Source organism: Hippopotamus amphibius, chromosome 14 (genome assembly GCF_030028045.1).
Source record: "Hippopotamus amphibius kiboko isolate mHipAmp2 chromosome 14, mHipAmp2.hap2, whole genome shotgun sequence".
Classification (NCBI taxonomy): domain Eukaryota; kingdom Metazoa; phylum Chordata; class Mammalia; order Artiodactyla; family Hippopotamidae; genus Hippopotamus; species Hippopotamus amphibius.
In genome coordinates, this window is record NC_080199.1 from 61,901,006 (window position 1) to 61,907,005 (window position 6,000).

Genomic DNA, 6,000 nt, shown 5'->3' on the forward strand with positions numbered 1-6,000 from the left:
GAAATTAATTCTTCAGCCCTTGTTCATTGAAATGGATGTCAAAAGTGAATTAATCACCACCGAAGCTTCCACCATAGAAAATTTACCCAGATTCCCTCCAAAGAGGATGACTCATGCAAAGCACCTGTTTTGTCTCCTTAGTAACTGCTCTTAGATGTCCCTCTTGTATTTGCATGCAGGCGAGGACAGCAAATTGACTGGGGGAAGGGAAAATGTTGGCAGCATACAGAGTGTGCTCTAGGCAGAATGTCACCTGTAACACTGTTTGCAGACCTCGTGCTTTATGGGCTCACTCTGTGTTTCTATTATAACCCCAGGACTGATTCAGCCGCAGACTCAGTGTGGACATAAGTCTGGAAAATTACTAATGGCCTCAGAGGAAGGTTGGTGACACACAATAAAATTGGTTCTGGTATAATCTCTGTACTGGGAAGATGGATTCATCTCTGTATTAGAAATGTGCTTCTCTTGCCTTTGACCTTTGCTGCAATTAGAGTTAGGCACACAACTCTAACAAGAAGGAGGTGGGCGGGGTGGATGGGAGAAGTTCAATCAAACCACTTTTCCTGCTTAACCACAGGAAATAATATTCTAAGGATTTTTTTTTTTCATGGTTCTATGTGGTTTTTGTCTATCTCTTTCACAAAGCCCTCTCTCACTGGCACTGGGGTAAAATAAAATCGTAGTTGGATCGAGAGCTGGATACCCATGTACCAGTGTGTTCTCAGCCGCTAAGGAGTGGGTGCCTGTAAACAAATTGCTTGGCTTCTCTGGGTTTTCTCTTTGGAAACTGAGGGATATAGCTAGTTGATGCCACTGGCCCTTCTAATTCTAAAATTTGACATCATTTCCTGGGATCTTATGAGTTTTAAAGTTAGAACTAAGCAGCTTAACACAAATTATTTGGGCCAGAAATCATCCAAAATGGAAAGTTACTTATTCCTTTATTTTACAAATCATATCCAGAGAAGTTACATGTCCAAGATCACAGAAAATTCAAGTCTTTTCATAGTTTTCTTTTTTTTGCTTCTATTTTTTTATCATAATTTAACATGCTTATCATTGCAGTCAAACAGCTCCACAAGACTTGTTATGAAAAACAGTCATTCTCACCTGCCTTCCTTTCCCTACTCCCTAAAGGCAGCTACTTTTAAAAATGTTTTAAACTGATTCTATTGTTTACTTCAATATTTCTAAATATTTTATCATTTCAGCTTCAGGTATAGCCTAAAACACAAAACACACATTTCTCAACCCCCTCTTCTCCCTGTGTAGTTGTATCATAATTCTGTTTAGAACGGTAATCAGTATTAACTTGATGACGTAACTATTATTCACAGTTGAGCTATGAAGCATATTATGATTACTTTTCCTTTCTGTTTTCTTTTCCCTGAAGTTAATAATTATCATGTTTTTATTTTGCTTAATTTTCTATGAATAATCACAGATCCAACACAAACTCCCTATAGTTGGGTCTATCTTACATTTTAAAACTCCTTTAGGTGTGGAACAAATTTCATCTTCTTGAAGACAGATCTCCCAGAAACTTCTGACATGCTTCAGTCTGGACCAGCTGTTCTCAAGACCGGCAGAACACTGGTCTCCACTGTGCCCTCCATTGACCACTCTCCCGGGAATACCCTGCACCTCCCTCTTGTGTTGGATCTTTGGTTTTCTGGATCCTACATCTTCCTCTTTCTTGGTTTAATCTCCAACTTTAGCAGAACATTTCCGCTAGTAAATTCCTAAGAAAATGTACATGGGAGGTGCTTTCTTACCATGACTTCAATTTGCATTTACCTCATAACATGATGTTGAACTCATTTTCATATGTCTATTGACCATTTGGACATCCTGTTTGGTGAAATGCCTGCTGAAAACTTTTGTCCATTCTGGGGGAAGGAAGAGTGAGTAATACCCATCTTTTCTTACTGATTTATAGGAGTTATTACATATACATATATATCTGAAATCCAGATATATCAGATATATGTATTATAGATGTCCCTATCTGAGGCTTGCTTTTTCACTCACATTTTTTTGATAAACTTCTTACGTCTAATTTATCCATTTTTTTCCCTTTATGCCTAATGCTTTTGGTATCCTGTGAAAGATATCTTTGCATATTCCAATGTTATATTTCTATGTTATCTTCACATTTAAATCCACAATCAATTTGAAATTGGTGTAATGAATGGTGCAAAGTAGAAATCAATATTTATTTTTTCCAATTTGATATCAAATTGACCTAGTATTATTTATTGAAAAGCCTATACTTTCACTGCTTTTCAGTAGTAACCTTTGTCATGAATCAAATGACATAAGTGTTTGTCTATTTCTGAGCTCTGTTTTTTTCTCCTGTAATCTGTCTCTCCTTGCATAATACCACACTGTCATAATTACTGTAGCATTGTATAAATCTTGATACCCATCAGGGTAAGTTTTCAACTTGATTCTTCAAGATTGTCTTGATTATTCTTGGCCCTTAGTTGCTCCATGTAAAATTTAGAAGCAACCTGTGAATTTACATACATGTGCACACACACATACACACACAAACCCTGTGGAGTTTTGATTGAAATTGCATTAAGTTTATAGATCAATTTGGGGAGAATTGACAACTTTTCAATATTGAGTCTTCCAATCCATGAGTATGGTATATTCCTCCATTATTTTTCTTTGATTTCTCTCCCTAATGTTTTGTGGGGTTTGGTGTAGAGGTGTTACACATATTTTAATAAGTAAGTATTTAACGTTTTACGCTAACATAAATGATACCATTACAAATTTTTTATTTCTAGCTGTTTCTAGTGTTTAGATATACAGTCGAATTTTGTATATTGACCTTGTATCTAGAGACCTTGCTAAATCCACCTTTTAATTTTAATAGTTTATTTTTATGAGTTTTCAATGTACTCAATTATATTGTCTGCAAATTATAATGGTTTTTTGTTTTCCTTTCAAGTCTTTGAAATGGGGCAGGACCCTATGGTCCTTGCCTCCCCTCCCCGCATGTCCTCAGCCTGCCTTTTGTCTATAGAAAAACTTTAGCCAAGGAATAAGTTCAACCAGAGAAGTGAGAAAATGCAGAAACAAAGGAAAGCAGTCAAAGGATACCAAATAATAATGTCATTAAACATAGTCAAGGACTTTTAGTTCCTTCTCAAGGGCTGTAGATAATATTCTGAGCCATGTCCTGTGAACTGTCTTGTAGATACTGAAACCCCCACCAGGTGGAAGAAGTTAACTACATGATGACCAGAACGTAGCCATGACATAACCTGCCGCAATTCCAAGAACTGACCTTAAGGAAATGGGAACAAACTGACCGTGGAACTGAAGATTAACTGCACCTAAAACAATCAAGATGACACTGGTCAGACCACCGACAACCAATTTCAAGATGACTGTCAGAGCTGATTGTGCTGTTTCTGCATGTAGCGCCCTCCCTCTGTCCATAAAAGCTCTTGTCTCCTGATTGTCAGAGGGGAGGAGTCGACCTTTGGACAAAAGTCTGCCCTCCTCCCCGGTTGCCGGCATCCCAAATAAAGCAAACTTTTCTTTCCACCAACCTTGCCTCTTTATTGGCTTTTGAGCAGCAAGCAGCCAAATCCCACTTTCAGTTGTATCTTTATGATATTTCTTTATTTTTTGCTTTATTTCATTGCCCGGAACCTCTAATAGAATGTTGATAAGAACTGATGCAGACATCTCTGTCTAATTGCTGATCTCAGGAGAAAAGCTTTTAATATTTCCCCATTAAATACAAAGTTTGATGTAGGTCTTTGCAGAAACATTTTTAATTTTAAATTAAAGAACTTCCTATTTCTAGCTTTCTGCAAGTCCTTTGGGAGCTGAAATTTACCAAATAACTACTCTGCATCTATTGAGATGATCATATAATTTTTCCCCTTTATTCTGTTAAGGTAGAAAATTGCATTGATTGATTTTTCTAATGTTAAATAACCATGCATTCCTAGAATAAACTCAACTTGGTCATGATGATTTATTCATTTTATACGTAATATTGAATTCTGTTTGTAAATATTTTGTTTATGATTTCTGCAACTATGCTTATGAGTGAGAAGCCTGTAACATTGCTTTCTTGTTCCATTTTTATAAGATTTTTTTGTCAAGGGATTTCTCTGGAATTTTAGCCCTTGAAGCCCTGGCTACCTTGGCTGTTCTCTGATATCTTCGAGTAGCTGGGTTTTTTTAAAAAATGCTATTCAGCTCTTGTAACTGTGTTCAGGGGAGGGTTTGTCCGACAGAAGCTATTCAGTGATAGCCACAAACAAAACTTTTGCCTTTTACAAATGTGATGAATCAACAAAACTTCAAATTCTTAACCATTAGTTAGCCTTTTGACCAGTTTCAGTTCCTGAAAAATTCTTTGGTTACTAAAAGTGTAGTTTTGACTTTGGGTCACTTAGTGCCCTGATCTGTTAAAACAGAGTTGCAGGGGAATAAATGAAAATTAATTATGGACATAATATTCTGTCCCCATAAAGAAGGGAAAGAAACCCAATTTAGTTGGAAAATGTTAATGTGTATATCTTCGATATTTTTCAAATATTAATCATTTATTATAGTAAAAAGGCACCATAGAACTCTCAACGATGGAACTCAAAAATTTCATTGGACAAAAGAGGAGGGACTTACTGTATTCATATCCTATAACAACTATCAGGAAGAGAAAGACATTATCTGGGCAGCAAGATGAACAAATTATATTCATTAGTTTTAAATGGATGTTAAACAAATTTCTTGGATTTGGCTAAGGAATATGGGATGCATCCTATAGTAATGAAATATATGGTAACATCAATCTAAAATAGACAGAAACATCTAGAATGGGAGGGTGAGGTGAGAATAGAGAAGTTGAGATAACTCTACATTTTTTGAACTCCTACTATGCGCTAGGTGCTTTGCTTGGGGCTTTGCTGGCATTATCTCACTTAAAAAAAATTTACTTATTTATTTATTTGGTTGCACCAGGTCTTAGATGCAGAAGGCAGGCTCCTTAGTTGTGGCTCAAGGGCTCCTTAGTTGTAACTCACTGGCTCCTTAGTTGTGTCATGCATGTGGCACCTAGTTCCCTGACCAGGGATCAAACCTGGGCCCCCTGCATTGGGAGCGTGAAGTCTTATCCACTGCACCACCAGGGAAGTCCCCAGCATTATCTCACTTAATCCCTGCAAACATAATGAGGTATTTTTCTTCCCACTTTATAAAAACAGAAATTAAGGCTCAGTTAGAATAAAAAACTTCTTCCAAAATCACAAAGACAGTAAGTTGGATTCAGATCTAGCTCTCTTTGACTCTAGAACCCATACTCTTCCTACTAAACCAGGCTGAGATGAAACAGAAGAGAAACCAGGTTTTCTTATCCGCGAAGACTAGATTCTCTATTTGTAAGCCCTGCAAAAGGGAAGGAAGAGTTTACTTGTGTGTTCATGGTTTGTTGGGTAAGGATTTTATTTGGGGTGTGTATTTCCTTTGTCTCTGGAGTTCTTGGTATATTCTCAAATAAAAACATTTCCTGTTTACTACTGACTGGGCTAACATCCAATAACTGAGCAATATAAACAAATTCCAACATTTTTCTATCCAATGTAGAGTTAGATTCTGTATGTCTGTGGCTGACCTGCTCAGTGGTCTAGGAAACAGTGCCAATTAAGGCCAAGTCATGGGTTAGATCTGCATTTCCTAAACCAGAACACACTAGTTTTACATGATAGTGACAGATATTATTCAGGAAAAAGGTAAGCATCCAAAGCTGGTTTACGGCCAAAAATGCTTAATAAACTCTGGATTAAACCAAGTTAAAAACAAATTTATTTCATACTTTTCTACACCTTAAAATATTAATATATACTGTGACTCTTCAGGGGGAGTTATAGTATAAGTATTTTCAAAATTTATTTGGCTCCAAAATGCTTTATTTGAGGAATATCTTCTAGAATAGCTGTTACATAGAACATGGGGGTGGGGCAGGGG